Source organism: Aegilops tauschii, chromosome 5 (assembly GCF_002575655.3).
Source record: "Aegilops tauschii subsp. strangulata cultivar AL8/78 chromosome 5, Aet v6.0, whole genome shotgun sequence".
NCBI classification, from domain to species: Eukaryota; Viridiplantae; Streptophyta; class Magnoliopsida; order Poales; family Poaceae; genus Aegilops; species Aegilops tauschii.
Window position 1 is genome coordinate 218912831 of NC_053039.3, and position 19968 is coordinate 218932798.

Consider the following 19968-nt stretch of genomic DNA (forward strand, 5'->3'; position numbering starts at 1 on the left):
TGGCAAATGGACGTCAAAACGGCATTCCTTAATGGTTTCCTTAAGGAAGAATTGTATATGATGCAGCCGGAAGGTTTTGTCGATCCTAAGAATGCTGACAAGGTATGCAAGCTCCAACGCTCGATCTATGGGCTGGTGCAAGCATCTCGGAGCTGGAACATTCGTTTTGATGAGATGATCAAAGCGTTTGGGTTTACGCAGATTTGTGGAGAAGCCTGTGTTTACAAGAAAGTGAGTGGGAGCTCTGTAGCATTTCTCATATTGTATGTGGACGACATACTATTGATGGGAAATAATGTAGAACTCTTGGAAAGCATAAAGGCCTACTTGAATAAGTGTTTTTCAATGAAGGACCTTGGAGAAGCTGCTTATATATTAGGCATCAAGATCTATAGAGATAGATCGAGACGCCTCATTGGTCTTTCACAAAGCACATACCTTGACAAGATATTGAAGAAGTTCAATATGGATCAGTCAAAGAAGGGTTCTTGCCTGTATTGCAAGGTGTGAGATTGAGCGCGGCTCAATGCCCGACCACGGCAGAAGATAGAGAAAAGATGAGTGTCATCCCCTATGCCTCGGCCATAGGGTCTATTATGTATGCCATGCTGTGTACCAGACCTGATGTAGACCTTACCGTAAGTTTGGTAGGATGGTACCAAAGTAATCCCGACATGGAACACTGGACAGCGGTCAAGAATATCCTGAAGTACCTGAAAAGGACTAAGGATATGTTTCTCGTTTATGGAGGTGACGAAGAGCTCGTCGTAATGGGTTACGTTGATGCTAGCTTCGACACAGATCTGGATGACTCCAAGTCACAAACCGGATACGTGTATATTTTGAATGGTGGGGCAGTCAGCTGGTGCAGTTGCAAGCAAAGCGTCGTGGCGGGATCTACATGTGAAGCGGAGTACATGGCAGCCTTGGAGGCAACACATGAAGCAATCTGGATGAAGGAGTTCTTACCGACCTAGGAGTTATTCCCAATGCGTCGGGCCCGATGACTCTCTTCTGTGACAACACTGGAGCTATTGCCCTTGCCAAGGAGCCCAGGTTTCACAAGAAGACCAGGAATATCAAGCGTTGCTTCAACTCCATTCGTGAAAATGTTCAAGATGGAGACATAGAGATTTGTAAAGTGCATACGGACCTGAATGTCGTAGATCCGTTGACTAAACCTCTTCCACGTGCAAAGCATGATCAACACCAGAACTCTATGGATGTTCGATTCATCACAATGTAACTAGGTTATTGACTCTAGTGCAAGTGGGAGACTGTTGGAAATATGCCCTAGAGGCAATAATAAAATGGTTATTATTATATTTCCTTGTTCATGATAATTGTCTATTGTTCATGCTATAATTGTGTTATCCGGAAATCGTAATACATGTGTGAATACATAGACCACAACATGTCCCTAGTGAGCCTCTAGTTGACTAGCTCGTTGATCAATAGATGGTTACGGTTTCCTAACCATGGACATAGGATGTCATTCATAACGGGATCACATCATTAGGATAATGATGTGATGGACAAGACCCAATCCTAAGCATAGCACAAGATCGTGTAGTTCGTCTGCTAAAGCTTTTCTAATGTCAAGTATTTTTTCCTTAGACCATGAGATTGTGCAACTCCCGGATACCGTAAGGGTACTTTGGGTGTACCAAACGTCACAACGTAACTGGGTGGCTATAAAGGTACACTACGGGTATCCCCAAAAGTATGTGTTGGGTTGGCACGAATCGAGACCGGGATTTGTCACTACGTATGACGGAGAGGTATCTCTGGGCCCACTCGGTAAGACATCATCGTAATGAGCTCAATGGGACTAAGGGGTTGGTCACGAGATGATGTGTTACGGAACGAGTAAAGAGACTTGCCGTAACGAGATTGAACAAGGTATCGGTATACCGATGATCGAATCTCGGGCAAGTGCTATATCGATAGACAAAGGGAATCGTATACGGGATTGATTGAGCCCTTGACATCGTGGTTCATCCGATGCGATCATTGTGGAACATGTGGGAGCCAACATGGGTATCCAGATCCCGCTGTTGGTTATTGGCCGGAGAGATGTATCGGTCATGTCTGCATAGTTCCCGAACCCGTAGGGTTTAAGGTTCGATGACGCTAGGGTTATAGGGAATAGATGTACGTGGTTACCGAATGTTGTTCGGAGTCCCGAATGAGATCCCGGACGTCACGAGGAGTTCCGGAATGGTCCGGAGGTGAAGATTTATATATGGGAAGTCCAGTTTCAGTCACCGGAAAGGTTTCGGGGTTTATCGGTATTGTACCGGGACCACCGAAGGGGTTCCGGGGGTCCACCAGGAGGGTCCACCTGCCCTGAAGGACCTAATGGGCTGTAGTTGGATGGGAACCAGCCCCTTAGTGGGCTGGTGCGCCCCCCCAAGGGCCCAAGGCGCCTAGGGTTGGAAACCCTGGGGGGCCGCTGCCCCCCGGGTGGCGGGCGGCCCCCTAGTTGGAAACCCTAAGGGGGCCGCTGCCCCCCCCGAGGGGCCGCCGCCCCCCTCTAGATGGATCTAGGGGCCGGCCCCTCCCCTTCCCCTATATATAGTGGGGGTTTTGGGGCTGCCATAGACACGAGTCTCCCTCTCTCTTGGCGCAGCCCTACCCCTCTCCCTCCTCGTCTCTTGTAGTGCTTGGCGAAGCCCTGCTGGAGTGCCACACTCCTCCACCACCACCACGCCGTCGTGCTGCTGCTGGATGGAGTCTTCCCCAACCTCTCCCTCTCTCCTTGCTCGATCAAGTCACGGGAGACGTCACGGGGCTGCACGTGTGTTGAACGCGGAGGCACCGTTGTTCGATGCTTAGATCGAATTCGGCCGCGATCTGAATCGCTTCATGTACGACTCCACCGACCGCGTTCTTGCAACGCTTCCGCATCGCGATCTTCAAAGGTATGAAGATGCACTCCCCTCTCATTGCTAGTAAGCTCCATAGATTGATCTTGGTGATGCGTAGAATTTTTTTAATTTCTGCAACGATCCCCAACATCACATACAAATATACTATCTTGGATATCTTTTGTTATTGTGAGCACTCATTAAAATATGACATGCTAAAAAGTTGATGTTGGACAAGGAAGACAACATAATGAGTTACGTTTTCTTATATTGAATAGAAGTTATATTGTCATGGATCATCCAATATGTTGAGCTTGCCTTACCCTCTCATGCTAGCCAAATTCTTTGCACCAAGTAGAGATACTACTTGTGCTTCCAAACATCCCTTAAACCAGTTTGTCCATGAGAGTCCACCATACCTACCTATGAATTGAGTAAGATCCTTCAAGTAAGTTGTCATCGGTGCAAGCAATAAAAATTGCTCTCTAAGTATGTATGATCTATTAGTGTGAAGAAAATAAGCTTTATACAAAATTGTGATATGGAAGAAATTAAAGCGACGGACTGCATAATAAAGGTCCTTATCACAAGCAGCAATATAAAGTGACGTTCTTTTGCATTAAGATTTTGTGCATCCAACCATAAAAGCGCATGACAACCTCTGCTTCCCTCTGCGAAGGGCCTATCTTTTACTTTTATCTTCTACCCTTATACAAGAGTCAATGGTGATCATCACCTTTCCTTTTTACACTTTTTTCCTTTGGGAAGCACTGTGTGTTGGAGAGATCCGTATATATATATATATCCACTCAGATGTAGGTTATCATAAAGTATTATTGTTGATTTTACCCTTGAGGTAAAAGGTTGGGAGGCGAAACTATAAGCCCCTATCTTTCTCTGTGTACGATTGAAACTTTGAACCATTAAATATCAAGTGAGTGTTAGCAATTTTGAAAGATTAAATGATAGTTGAGTATGTGGACTTGCTGAAAAGCTCTTGGATTGACTCTTTCTGATGTTATGATAAATTGCAATTGCTTCGATGACTGAGATCATAGTTTGTTAGTTTTCAATGAAGTTTCTGATTCATACCTACTTTGTGAACGAATTTTTACTTTAGCATAAGAAATTATATGGCATTATGTGTTGTTCTTCTAAAGATGATCATGATGCCCTCATGTACGTATTTTATTTTATCGACACCTCTATCTCTAAACATGCGGACATATTTTTTGATTTCGGCTTTCGCTTGGGGACAAGCGAGGTCTAAGCTTGGGGGAGTTGATACGTCCATTTTGCATCATGCTTTTATGTTGATATTTATTGCGTTATGGGTTGTTATTATACATTGTATCACAATACTTATGCCTTTTCTCTCTTATTTTATAAGGTTTACATAAAGATGGAGAATGTCGGCAGCTGGAATTCTGGACTGGAAAAGGAGCAAATATTAGAGACCTATTCTACGCAACTCCAAAAGTCCTAAAACTTCACGGAGAATATTTTTGGAATATATAAAAAATATTGGGCGAAGAACGTACCAGAGGGGGGCCACCAGCCAGCCAGTGGAGGGCGCGCCCTACCCCCTGGGCGAGCCCCCCGTCCTTGTGGGCCCCCTGGCAGGCCTCCGACGCCCATCTTCTGCTATATGGTGTGTTTTGACCTGGAAAAAACAAGAAGGAAGCTTTCGGGACGAAGCGCTGTAGTCTCAAGGCGGAACTTGGTCAGAACCAATCTAGGGCTCCGGCGGAGCTGTTCTGTCGGGGAAACTTCCCTCCGGGAGGGGGAAATCGAAGCCATCGTCATCACCAACGATCCTCTCATCGAGAGGGGGTCAATCTCCATCAACATCTGCACCAGCACCATCTCCTCTCAAACCCTAGTTCATCTCTTGTATCCGATCTTTGTCTGAAAACCTCATATTGGTACCTCACTACTGGAATCAGGATCTTTGCCGTCAGCCAAATCTTTGTTGTCTGCTAGCTGACGGCAAAGAAGGTCCTTGCCATCAGCTTACAGAAAACGGATGGCAAAGAAAGAGCGGACGGCAAAGATGATGTTTGCCGTCAGCCAGCTCTTTCCCGTCTGCTAGCAGACGACATAGAAGCTTTGTCGTCTGCTAGCAGACGACAAAGAGGGAGGGTGGACCACTAACGAGAACCACCTAACAGCCACTTTGTTTGCCGTCTGCTAGCAGATGACAAAGAAAGTGGCCAATCTAACGGTCGTTTCCCCCGGCCCCAGCCCACTAGCTAGGTTCTTTGTCGTCTGCTAGCAGACGGCAAAGAGCTTTGACCTAACCAGAAACGGTCAGCGCCCGCGCCCCACCCCTCTCTCTCCCCTCTGTCTCTCTCCTCTCACCTCACCCGTGTCGTCCTCGTGCCTGCCACCCCACCGCCGCCCCCACCGCCCCCGTTGCCCCTGACCCCCACCGCCCCCGCCGTCCTCGACCCCCACCGGCCCCGAGCCCTAAGGCCGGCCGCCCCCCGTCGCCCCGGTGCCCGTCGCCTCTCCGTCCAGCCGCCCCCCGCCGCCCGGCGCCGCTCCGTCCAGCCCCTGGTAAGGTTCTTCCCTCTTTTTTCTTTCTTTTTTTCTTGCTATTTTTTATTTATGTTAGTTGATTTAAGTTGATCTAGGTTAGTTGATTGAGGTTGTACTGTTGGTAATTTAGGTTAGTTGCTTTTTTAGGTTAGTAGATTGTTGGTTAGTTTTTTATATTTAGTCATATTTTAGGTTAGTAGATTTTATGTTAGTCATATTTTAGGTTATTAGTACATTTTGTGAGATGAAAAAAAGAAGAAAAGAAGAGAAAGTAGAAGTGGAGTGGAAAAGGGAAAATAAGAAAAATGAACAAGAAAAAGAAGACAAGAGGAAGAAGGAAAAGAAGGAAGAAGAAGAAAAAGAAGGAGTGGAAAAAGGAAAATAAATAAGAAGAAGAAGAAGAAGAGGAGGAGGAGAATAGAAGAAGAAGAGGAGGAGGAGGAGGAGGAGGAGGAGAATAGAAGAAGAAGAAGAAGAACAAGAAGAAAGAAGAAGATGAAAAAAAAGAAGTAGAAGTAGAAGATGAAAAAAGAAGTAGGAAAAGTAGAAAAATAGGGTCGCCGAGGGAAAAGAGGGTCGCCGAGTGGTCGAGGATCGAGGGCAAAAGGATTCGAGGGTCTACGGGTCGAGGATCGAGGTGTCGAGGGGTCGAGGGTCGAGGGGAAAGGAGTCGAGGGTCGCTGAGGGGTCGAGGGGTCAAGGATTTGCCATCCTGACCCCGACACCCCGTCCCCTTGACCCCGACACCCCGACGACCCCGACACAACACCCCGACACCGCGACCCCGACATAGCACCCCGACCCCGACACGGCACCCCCGACCCCGACACGACACCGCCGACACCCCGACACCGCACCCCCGACTCCGACACAGCACCCCGACCCCGACATGACACCCCCGACACCCCGACCCCTGACACCTCCCGAAAAAGGCGCTCTTCGGCCTTCCAGAGGCCGACGGGGTCATATATTTGTGAATTATGAGTTAGGTCAGGTATTCAATTATTATTATGTACATATATATATATATATATATTATTAATTAGTTCATGTTATTAGGTATTCAATTTTTGATCATGTTCATGATGATGATACACACTTAATTTTTTATTATGTTTATGTTGTACTAATTTCGTTTACTCTTTGTCATTGGAGGTGTTGACAGATGGTGGGCGCGGGTCGAGAGTGCTCTGAGCCTCCTTCCTCGGCGCGTGCCGGGAGGGGTGCTATTATTCCACCCCAGCACCTTCCGAGAGCACTGGTAGACAGTATGCAGACACCGGCGGGCACTTCTTCTTTGGCTGGGAGAGGTCGGGGGAAGACGAAGAGGGCTGCTAGAGGTGGACGTGGCGGCGGGAGAGGTAGGAAGGCTGCTGCGCCTTCCTTGCCGCCACCCACAGCTGATTCTCCGGACCACCAGAGTGCTCCGTCGTAGGTGGACCCGTCTGACTTGGACCCGCCTCGAACTCCGGTCCACGAGCCTCGGGCCAACGAGCCTTCGTCCGACGAGACTCGGGTCCCAGAGTCTTCGTCCCACGTGACTCTGTAGGCTAGTGGCCATGCTGATGGTGGAGAGGACACCTTTTCTGAGGATAGCTTTAGCAAGGGTGAGCTGGTTGAGGGGGGCAAGAAGGTCTACCTGCGTGGTGGTACAAAGCTCCCGCCCGTGCCGCCGACCCGCGATCAGAGGTGGTTGATTTTAGCCTAACGGGGAGAAGTAAGTGCATTTACTCTTTTTTAACCTTTTGCCTTCATGTTTCTTCAAATTAATATCTAATGTGTTGGCCTTGTCATACTGAAGGGGTTGGAAACACGCCCCTGGTGTCCGCAGGCCCAACCAGGTCCTTGGTGTGCTTTGCCAGCACCACTTCCCGGGGTGGGTCACGTTGCCTTGTGAGGGTGAGGTTCCACAACTAGCACTGAGCTGGGAGATGTACGTGGCTGCCCTGGCCCGTCGGAGGAGAGGGTCGATGGTGTCTTGTGCGAGACGGTGGCCGACATTGTGATCTGGCGGTTTTGGGTAATTTCTCCTTTACAACATTAAAAATCAACAGTACCTAGTGATTGTACTAATCAGTGTTGTCTTGTTTGATTGCAGACCTTCTATAGGTGTATTGAGGAACATGAGGCAGACGCGGCTATGGTTCTCGCAAGCGCCTACTTCAGAACTTACGACACGAGGCTCGGGTGCAGGCTGTTCGAGACTACTACGCCTTGACTAACATTAAGAGGGCCAAGAAGAAGTGCCGCGCCAAGTATCTGAGTAAGGAGAAGTACATGAGGGTAATTACCTATTCTTAAGGCCTTGTACTTATTTTCCTTGATTTGATTCGTAGGCGTAGCACTGAAATTTCTCTTTGTCTAACTTAGGTGCCCCCGAGATGGTGTGCGGATAGGATGGACTATTGGGAGGCATTGGTGGATGAGTGGTGCTCTCCCCAATGGCTAGCCGTCCACAATAAGGCCAGGGATAAGCATGCCCAAATGCAAGGTGTGCCACACCATCAAGGGAGCTCCAACCTATTTGAGTACGGGGATCACTGGGTATGTGGTTCACTATATTCATGCAATTTCATTCTTCATGCTATCTTGAGCCCTTAACTAATATTTTGTTCCTCTCTTTCAGGCGCGACACAACAAGAAGGACGTGCCACCGCTGTACGACCTCTATGCCATGGCCCATACTGCCCTGTACAAGAAGGCAAAGGCATTCTCTGAGGATGACCTCGATCATCCAGAGAGCTTCACCAACATCTCCTCCCACAACAAGCTCGTGACGTACAGAAACGTTGAGAAGACGAGGAAAGGGGAGGACTTCAACCCGAGCCAGAGTCCTTTTGATCCAGAGATCGTGATGCTATCTGGTGGCGGGAGGTACCATGGTTCGGTAGCCATTGGGGATGTACTCATACGTTGTCCTAGAACTCTGCCGGAGATCAAGAAGCGCCAGACGAGCTCCGATCCTGAGATAAGGCCTCGTCCACGGCCAATGGAGCTCGCCATCGAGGCTAGGGCCCAGGAGCTTCTGGCGGAGGCAAACAGGCAGGCGGCAGAGAGGGAGAGGGACTTGGAGGAGAGGACATCTAGTGTGTTGGAGGCGGAGAGGAACCGGAACGACGAGTCTCACCGGCCCCTATACGAGCTCCTCGTGGTAAGTTTCTCCTACATATTAGCCAAATCATGCACGTAATGTCTGTTTCATTACTAACTAATATGACTGACTCATGAAAACAAAATGTGCAGACCGTGTGCCAGAACAACGGTCAGACCCCTCCGCCGATGCCCCATGGTATAGCGACCATGGTGAGTTTCATTTGAATGGTCATTAGTTACTAGTATTCACATTTCATTTGCATAATGCTAACGAGACATTGCAAATGATCTTTGGTGCAACATGCCTCTTGACAAGTATCGACCAATCCTTCTCCATCTGGCAATGGCGCAACCTCGACCGGTCCTTCTCCGTCTGGCACTGGCGCAAACCCGACCGGTCTTTCACCTCCGTGATGATGGTAAGTTTTCCCAAGTGTTTTGCTTAACAAATGCATGCTTAACTTAAGAAATGACCTACTTAGCTCCAAAATGACCTAAACTTAACTTATTTTTCTCGAAAATGACATAATAACCTTACTTAGCTCCAAAATGACATATTTTACATAGGATAGCTATAAAATGACCTATACTTAGCATTTTTTCCGCTCCAAAATGGCATAATAACCTTGGTTTAGCTCCAAAATGACCTATACTTAGCTTATTTTCCTCAAAAATGACATAATAACCTTACTTAGCTCCAAACTAACATACTTTACCTAGGATAGCTATAAAATGGCGTATACTTAGCATTTTCCTCCAAAATGACAAAATAACCTTACCTACCTCCAAAATGACCGATTTTAACTAGGATAGCTCTAAAATGACCTACACTTGCCATTTTGTCCTACAAAATGAACAAATATGCTTATTTAGCTCAAAAATGGCATAACTACCTAGGTTAGCTAAAAAATGACCTATACTTAGCTTCTTCAGTTCATTTATGACATACTTAGCATACTTAGGTAAAAAATGGCATGATAACCTTGGTTTAGATCCAAAATGACATAGACTTAGCTTATTTTCCTCCAAAATGACATAATAACCTTACTAAGCTCCAAAATGACCTATTTACCTAGCTTAGCTATAAAATGGCCTACACTTAGCATTTTTACCTAGCTTAGCTAAAAATGGCATTTTTACCTACCTTAGTTAGAAGAAGAAGATAAGGAAGAGGAGAGGAGAAAAAGGAAGAGAAGAAAAATTCTTCTTCTTCTTCTTATTCTTCTTCTTCTTCTTCTTCTTTTTCTTCTTCTTCTTCTTCTAGCTAGTCATCATCATCTTCTTCTTCTTGTTCTGCTTCTAATTTTCTTATTTCCCAATTTCCAGATTTGCTTTAGATGAGGAAGCTTGCGTTCATGGAGTCTACTCTTCTCCTTGTGCTTCCTTTTTGTTTTGATTATGTACGATGAACTTTGTTGTTGGAAACTTGTTGTTCGATATGTGTTGGAAACTTATTGTTGGATATGTTGCTGGAAACTTGTTGTTGTTGTTGGATATGTTGTTCAAATGTGTGTGTGTGTATATATCTGTGAAATTCTGTGAAACTGAATGAATTTAAGAAAAAAACAGCAAAAAAATAGGGGCTATACAGGCTCTTTGCAACCTGGGGGGGCACTGGGTTGGCCTATATGGTTGCTTTGTCGTCTGCTGGCAGACGACAAAGCACGCCGTTAACCCCTTAACGGACCTAAGCTGCCACGTGTGCCGTCCAGGCCCTTTGCCGGCCTTTGCCGTAGTTTGTTCAGCCGGATGTGTTGCTGTCTGCTGGCTGATGGCAAAGTGCCTGATTCGTGTAGTGCTTGTGAGTTGCTAGTAGTGTTGATTACTCCTTATAGTTGATGCAAGTTGGTTTATCCAGTGGAAGATTATATTTTCAGATCCTTAATGATAATTAATACTCCTCTGATCTTGATCATGAATATGCTTTGTGAGTAGTTACGTTTGTTCCTGAGGACATGGGAGAAGTCTTGTTATAAGTAATCAAATGAATTTGGTATTCGTTCGATATTTTGATGAGATATATGTTGTCTTTCCTCTAGTGGTGCTATGTGAACATCGACTACATGACACTTCACCATTGTTTGGGCCTAGGGGAAGGCATTGGGAAGTAATAAGTAGATGATGGGCTGCTAGAGTGACAGAAGCTTAAACCCTAGTTTATGCGTTGCTTTGTAACGGGCTGATTTGGATCCATATATTTCATGCTATGGTTAGGTTTTCCTTAATACTTCTTTCGTAGTTGCGGATCCTTGCGAGAAGGGTTAATCATAAGTGGGAGGCTTGTCCAAGGAAGGGCAGCACCCAAGCACCGGTCCACCCACATATCAAATTATCAAAGTAACGAACGTGAATCATATGAGCATGATGAAAACTAACTTGACAACAATTCCCATGTGTCCTCGGGAACACTTTGCTTTATATGAGAGTTCGTCTAGGCCTGTCCTTTGCTACAAAAAGGATTGGGCCACCTTGTTGCACCTTGTTTACTTTTGTTACTTGTTACCCGTTACGAATTATCTCATCATACAACTATCTGTTATCGATAATTTCAGTGCTTGCAGAGAATACCTTGCTGAAAACCGCTTGTCATTTCCTTCTACTCCTTGTTGGGTTTGACACTCTTACTTATCGAAAGGACTATGATAGATCCCCTATACTTGTGGGTCATCACTCATCCTCTGCGATAATGTTGTGCATGATCGCACAAGTAGTCATCATCTCCCAGAACTTCTTGGTGCTCCAAGTTCTGGCAGGATACCGAATGATGCCCCAACGAGATTGAAGAACACCGAAGGCATGCTCCACATCCTTCCTAGCACTCTCTTGTGCTTGGAAAATCTCTTCCTCTTCTGTCCTGCAAGGTTGGGTGTTGTCTTCACAAGAGTAGTCCACCGAGGATAGATGCCGTCAGCTAGGTAGTATCCTTTATTTGTAGTGGTGGCCATTGATCTCAACATTGACCTGAGAGCAGTTGCCTTCTGCAAGCCTTGCAAACACAAGAGAGCGCCGAAGCATGTTGATGTCATTGTGAGGTCTGGCCATGCAAAATAAGAGTGCCAAATCTAGAGTTCTTATGCAGCCGCGGCCTCAAATTTGTCAGTGCAAGATTTGACATGGCCCATATACTGCCCCGGCCAAGCAGAAGGGGAGTTCTTCCACTCTGAATGCATACAATCTATGCTATCAAGCATCCCCGGAAAGCATCTACTGGTATTGATCGCCAACAACCGGGTTGTATCTACAACAGTTGGATCTCTCAAGTACTCAGGGACAAACACTGCTATCACGGAGCGAGGGGGGGCACGGGCCACCAGGGCGCGCCCTGGTGGGTTGTGGGCCACTCCTTCATCTTCTGACCCCGAAGCTTCTAGGGTCTCTTATGTCCCAAAAAACATAAAAAGGTTTCGTGGCATTTGGACTTCGTTTGGTACTGATATCCTGAAAAAACCAAAAATAGGCAAATAAGCATCAACTGGCACTTGCACTAATTTAATAGGTTTCCCAAAAAATGATGTATAATGACATATAATTGCATATAAAACATCCAAGATTGATACTATTGTTGGAAATATGCCCTAGAGGCAATAATAAAATGGTTATTATTGTATTTTCTTGTTCATGATGATTGTCTATTGTTCATGCTATAATTGTATTAACTGGAAACCGTAATACATGTGTGAATACATAAACCACAACATGTCCCTAGTAAGCCTCTAGTTGACTAGCTCGTTGATCAATAGATGGTTATGGTTTCCTGACCATGGACATTGGATGTCATTGATAACGGGATCACATCATTAGGAGAATGATGTGATGGACAAGACCCAATCCTAAGCATAGCACAAGATCGTGTAGTTCGTTTGCTAGAGCTTTTCTAATGTCAAGTATCATTTCCTTAGACCTTGAGATTGTGCAACTCCCAGATACCGTAGGAATGCTTTGGGTGTATCAAACGTCACAACGTAACTGGGTGGCTATAAAGGTGCACTACAGGTATCTCCGAAAGTGTCTGTTGGGTTGGCACGAATCGAGACTCGGATTTGTCACTCCGTATGACGGAGAGGTATCTCTGGGCCCACTCGGTAATGCATCATCATAATGAGCTCAATGTGACTAATGAGTTAGCCACGGGATCATGCGTTACAGAACGAGTAAAGTGACTTGCCGGTAACGAGATTGAACGAGGTATTGGGATACCGACGATCGAATCTCGGGCAAGTAACATACCGATAGACAAAGGGTATTGTATACGGGATTGATTGAATCCCCGACATCGTGGTTCATCCGATGAGATCATCGTGGAACATGTGGGAGCCAATATGGGTATCCAGATCCCGCTATTGGTTATTGGCCGGAGAGGTGTCTCGGTCATGTCTACATGGTTCCCGAACCCGTAGATTCTATACACTTAAGGTTCGGTGACGCTAGAGTTGTTATGAGAAATAGTATGTGGTTACCGAAGGTTGTTCGGAGTCCCGGATGAGATCCCGGACATCACGAGGAGTTCCGGAATGGTCCGGCAGTGAAGATCGATATATTGGACGAAGGGTATTGGAGTCCGGAAGTGTTCCGGGGGTACCAGGCTATGGCCAGCATGACCGAAAGGTGTTTCGGGAGCCCCGACAAGTATTGGAGGGCCTCATGGGCCAAAGGGGAAGGGGCAAACCAGCCCACTATGGGGTGGTGCGCCCCCCACACCCTTTCCCACGTTACTTGGGGAGGTGGGGCGCCTCCACCTGGCTTGGGAGGCAAGCCTCCACCTGCTTGGCTTGGGGGGCAAGTCTCCCTAGGATTTTCCCTAGGGAGATCCAATCTGCTTGGCCGCCGCCCCCTAGGGGAAACCCTAGGGCGCCTCCCCTCTCCCCTTGCCCCTATATATAGTGGAGGGGTGGGAGGGCAGTTACACCTCTTCCCTGGCGCAGCCCTCCCTCCTCATACACCTCCTCCTTCTCCTCCTTAGTGCTTAGTGAAGCTCTGCCGGAGAACCACGAGCTCCATTGCCACCATGCCGTCGTGCTGCTGGAGTTCTCCCTCAACTTCTCCTCTCCCCTTGCTGGATCAAGAAGGAGGAGACGTCCCCGGGCTGTACGTGTGTTGAACGCAGAGGCACCATCCGTTCGGTGCTAGATCGGATCTTCCGCGATTTGAATCGCCACGAGTACGACTCCATCAACCGCGTTCTTGTAACGCTTCCGCTTAGCGATCTTCAAGGGTATGAAGATGCACTCCCTCTCTCTCGTTGCTAGCATCTCCTAGATTGGTCTTGGTGACACGTAGGAAAATTTTGAATTATTGCTACGTTCCCCAACAACTATAATAGCATGGAACAATAAAAAATTGTAGATACGTTGGAGATGTCAATCGCATAGTAGTCAATTATTAGGGTGACCTCTCACAGTAAATATCAAGCTAAAAGGTGCTCTTCCGAGTTTTGCAACCGCCTATAACATGTGGCTTTTCTGAGTACTACATGCTACCATGAGTACAAACAAGAAGTGAAGTGTAAGGCGGGTGAGGTAGGACTTCAGAATAGAGGCACTCGGTTGCCTTGAAGTTCTAGTAAAACAATCCGAGCACACAGCACGAAGGAACGAAAGATGAACGAGATTCATACGCTGATATGATCTGCAAAAGATCGTCTGCCGATTGAAAGTCACATCATATGAGATGCTACTATCCATGGGTGTGAATGAGATGAGGATCTTGAATCACTTAAAAATCAATTATGAGAGATATTGATTTGAGTCGGAGCACAATTATGTATTAATTAGTTTAATCACTAGAAATTAACTATGGACCATGTCTATGTGTAGTTTGCATTATATTTGTAGAATTATGCCTCACGGTTCCACCTGTGCTGATGAAATAAATTGACTATTATTTATCTGGTTGAATCTTTTACGACTGAGAGGGTTGTCCTCTAAAAGTGCCAAGAATGATTTTTGTCCTACTGCATGCTTACTATACTTTCTTGCTAATGCTATGGATGATGAGACTCACGTCCTTAGATCCAAAATATAGAATTGCATTACAGTCTACTTGCTTCCAAGAAATCCGAACTTTAAAATGTTTGGGATAGTTATGTGATATTTTTGGAACTGAAAATTGTTTTCACAAACAAACAAATATTAAAAGATTTGTGATATCTAAAGTAGTGTTTTGTTCACAAGATCTAGTGAAGCGTTCAACTATGTTTAAGACTAAAATGCTTAAGACCTGGAAGAACGCCAGTGATCAGTTGATGGTGAGAACTTAAAGAGAAAGAACAAACCCAAAAGATGTAATAAGACTTACATGCCTAGGGAAGTCTGGGACTTACTCCACTCTTAAAATTTAGATGCTTCTTATGTGAGTAGGGGAAATATTGTAAGTAAAACTATAAGAAGTCTGGAATGTCCAGCTCAGGTATGAATGTCATATAAGTTATAAGAGGTAAAGAAAGTTGGTGAAGTGTAGTTGCTGAGAATTATGATCAAATTGTTGATCATTTATTCTTCGATATTGTGGTTAAAAGTTGATCACAAGGACATAGACTCGATTTCATATTGTTGCGAATCATTGCAAGAAACTACAACCACCTAAATGACCAACAAATAATGAGGTTAAAATATTTGATGGAAACTTTGTAAAAGTTACAAGATTTCCAATCATCTTATTACCTATGTGTTTATTGTTATAATTCATCTTACAGTTTTGTACACTCTAGCCCATTGCATAGAAGTTGCAAGGTGGTTGTTCATGAAAGAACAATAGTTGTTCGATGTTATGAACAAAAGGACATACTCTTATTGTGAATAGGATGTATGTTATGAATATTGATAAGAAAATTGAACATCCATAATACTGACGCTAAATTTCGTAAGACCAACAAGAATACTAATATGTGTGGCACTGCATTTAGTCACATTGGAGAAACTAGCATGGAGAAATTCCATAGTGATGGATTTTGAAGCATCTAATTTTGAATCATCTGACAATTGCAACTTTCGTCCAAATAGTGAAGTAAACTAAAATACCATTAACGGGCCATAAAAAACGAGCAACAAAATAATTGGAACATGCATATTGATGTGTGTAGTCCAATAAGTGTTGTTGCAAGCAGTGGATTTATCTATCTTCAAGATTGACTCGGGTAGATATTTATATTTACTGAGACATAAATCTATATCTTTTGAAATGTTTTGGAAGGTTTTTTAGAATGAAGTAGAATTGATTGTAACCAAAATTATGTTTCTACTATTGGATTGCAAAAAGAATTTTGATTTACAAAATTTAGGAATGTCCGATGAGCTATAAAAACAATTTTATAGCTTGCACTTCACAGAACATTACTAAGAGTAGAATGTTTTGAGTAGATGTAATCAAGCTATGTATGACATGGTGATATCAGAGATGGCACTGATTATTTTGCCAATATACTTTTTAATGTGATGCTTTAGAGACTATGGCTTTTACACTGAAAAGAGCGCCATCAAATTTGTTGAAATAAGTGATACTTTGTAGGTTATGCTAAATAGTTGGGTATTCCTCTATGGCTCTATCACTACACCGAGGCAAAGTGTTTTGCCGCACAGTGCAAAACTTTTGAAGAAAATGTTTTCTGCAAAAGATTGAGTGGGAAGACAATGCAACTTGACAAGATTACAAGACCTTCATGATCAGGTGAAAGAAAAGAAACGCTAGAAGTGGTTCTCAAATTTCTTACCGCGATTTATTATAACGGATATCACCTTCATCCAATCTATAAAGGGAATTTACCTTTACTACCTATGTCGGGGTTTCGAGTCCATGTATTTCTTCAATAGGTGGTAAGTTCTTAACATCTTCAACTTTAATACCTTTTTCTTTCATAGATTTCTTTGCCTCTTGCATATCTTCTGGATGGAGGAATATAATACCTCTCTTTTTCGGAGTTTGTTCAGGTGGTGGTTCAGGAAGTGTCCAATCATTAGCATTTCTCAATATATTATTCAATAGTTCTTCAGCCTTTTCAATAGTTCGTTCCCTGGAACCAACAGAACTATCTAGGTAGTCCGTGCTCGGAAACAGAGTAGAAAAAAAATTCCGCACCTACGATCACCCAAGATCAATATGAAGATGCACAATGATACGTCCCAAACGTATCTACTTTTCCAAACACTTTTGCTCTTATTTTGGACTCTAATTTTCATGATTTGAATGGAACTAAGCCGGACTGATGTTGTTTTTAGCAGAATTGCTATGGTGTAGTTTTTGTGCGGAAATACAAGTTCTCGGATTGGGATAAAAATTTACGGAGAATATTTCAAAATATATAAAAAATAGCGTTGAAACGAATTACCAGAGGGGGCCACCTAGGCGCCACAAGCCCAGGGGCGCGCCCTCCCCCAGGGCACGCCTAACAGGCTTGTGGGCCCCTGGAGCCATTGGCAACCCTAACTCCAACTGCATATATACCTATTTGGGGAGAAAACAATCACAGAGAAGGAATCATCATTTTTTACTATATGGAGCCGCCTCCACCTGCTGTTCTTCATCGGGAGGGCTGATTTGGAGTCCGTTCGGGGCTCCAGAGGGTGGAATTTGTCGTCGTCATCATCGTCAACCCTTCTCCATCAACAATTCCATGATACTCAAAACCGGGAGTGAGTAATTACTTCATAGGCTTGCTGGATGGTGGTGGAGTTGGGTGAGATTTGTCATGTAATCGAGTCAATTTGTTAGGGCTTGATCCCTAGCATCCACTATGTTCTGAGATTGATGTTGCTATGACTTTGCTATGCTTAATGCTTGTCACTAGGGCCTGAGTGCCATGATTTAAGATCCGAACCCTTTATGTTTTCATAAATATATTTGAGTTCTTGATCCTATCTTGCAAGTTATATGCACCTATTACGGGTTATGATCTGCATACCCCAAGGTGACGATAATTGGGATTCTTTCCCGTGATTACGTTAGTTTGAGGAGTTCATGTATTCACTAAGTGCTAATGCTTTGTTCCGGTTCTCTATTAAAAGGAGGCCTTAATATACCTTAGATTTCCTTATGGAACCCGCTGCCACCGGAGGGTAGGACAAAAGATGCCATACAAGTTCTTATTATAAGCATGTATGACTATATACAGAATACATGCCTACATTAATTGATGAATTGGAGCTATTGTGTATCACTCTAGTTTGTGACTGGCATGATGAATATCATCCAACACAAATATCCATCACTGATCCAATGCCTATGCTTTTCGCATATTGATCTTTGCTAAGTTACTTTCGTTGTTGCTGTTGTTACAATCACTACAAAACTGCTAGTGTTATTGTTACCGTTACCATTACTATTGCTACTCTTACCACTACTATCAAACTATCATACTACTATGCTATTGATCACTTTGGTGCAGATAGTTAGTTCTCCATGGATGGTTGAATTGACAACTCAACTGCTAATACTTGCAAATATTCTTGGGCTCCCCTTGTGTCGAATCAATAAATTTGGGTGAAATACTACCCTCGAATACTGTTGTGATCCCCTATACTTGTGGGTTATCAAGACCTTTTTCTGGCGTCATTGTCGGGGAGCATATCTCTATTTTTTAAGTCACTTGGGCATTATATCTTATGATCACTATGAAGAATCTAAAAGATGATAGAACAAAGATCATACTCTCTAAGACGAGGGGAGGTAAGGAACTGCCATCTAGCTCTGCACTTGATTCACCTTCTGGTTTGAATAGGCTTGCGACACCAGCACCAGCTATTAATTCTGATATGTCACAAGTAATTGATGCTACTTCTGCTATGAATGATGCTAGTACTCTACATATTGAAACTATGCCACTAGGTGAATTTCTTGATGAACAACTTGCTAAAGCTAAAGAAATCGAGAATGCTGAAACTGATGAAATTTATGATTCACCTATTACGCCTAGATCTCCTTTAATTGAAATGCGTAAGGTACCCAAGGGTTATGTTATGGATGGGGAGATAGCTAGAGACTTTCTTGCTTGCAATGATAGAGATGACATTAAGAAATTACTATGTAAGCTGAAAGAAAATCTATGAATGCAAGAATTAAATATGATCCTAAGTTCCCTACTTCACCTATCTTTGTTAGTGATAAGGATTATGAATTCTTTGTCGATCCTGAGTTAATCACTTTGGTTTCCATGGTTATGAAACTGTAACTGTTGTGGCACATCTTTGTAAGTTGAATGACATAGCCACCCTATTTGATCATGAGAAAAAAATTCGCTATTACTATATCCTTAAGTTGTTTCCTTTCTTGTTAAAGGGTGATGCTAAGAAATGGTTTAATACTCTTGCTCCTAGTTGTGTGTGTAGTCCCCAGGATATGATATATTACTTCTTTGAAAAATGTTTTGCTGCTCATAAGAAACAAGCTGCCATATAGGAAATATTTAACCTTGTTCAAATTGAAGAAGAGAATCTCCCTTAAGCTTGGGGGAGGCTTCTCCAGCTACTTAATGCTTTGCCTGATCATCCTCTTAAGAAAAATGGAATACTTGATATCTTGTATAATGGACTAACTGATGCTTACTACCTAGATAGTTGTGCTGGTTGTGTTTCCAGGGAACAAATTGTTGAACAGGCTGAAGAACTATTGAATAATATATTGAGAAATGATAATGATTGGACACTTCCTAAACCACCACCTAAACCAACCCCAAAGAAGAGGGGTATTCTATTCCTCGGTCCTGAAGATATGCAAGAGGCAAAGAAATCTATGAAAGAAAAGGGTGTTAAAGCTGAAGATGTTAAGAATTTACCACGTATTAAAGAAATACATAGACTCGATACTTCGAAATAGGTAGTAAACGTAAATTCTCTTTATAGATTCGATGAAGGTGATATTTATTATAATAAATCTGCTAGTCAATGCATGGATGAATTTGATAACCACATTGTTAAGCAAGAACATTTTAATATGTATGTTAAGAATCAATTGAAACGTAATGCTATCATGATTGATCGCTTGAGTGACTTGATGTTCATAATTGCTATTGATGTTAAAGGTTTAGGAAAACATGCATCCATGGTTCATACTCAGCTAGAACAAGTTGCTAAGTCTCAAAATGATTTGCTTAATGAGATGAATAATATATGAATGGTCATGCTGTTAGAGTAATGACTAGAGGAGGTAGAATGACTCAAGAGCCACTATATCCTAAAGTTCATCCTAAAAGAATTGAACAAGATTCTCAAATAATTAATATTGATACACCTAGTTCATCTAAGAAGAAAAAGAAAAACAAAAATGATAGAAATTTGCATGCTTCTAGTGAACATGAGGTAGAAAAACCTTCTGAGAATCATAATGATGTTTCTATTTATGATGCTGAGACACAATCTGGTAATGAACATCCACCTAGTGATAACGATAATGATAATAATGTTCATGATTTTCAATCAGATAAGGATAAAGACCTGATAATGATGTAGAAATAGAACTTGTTGTTGATCTTGATAAC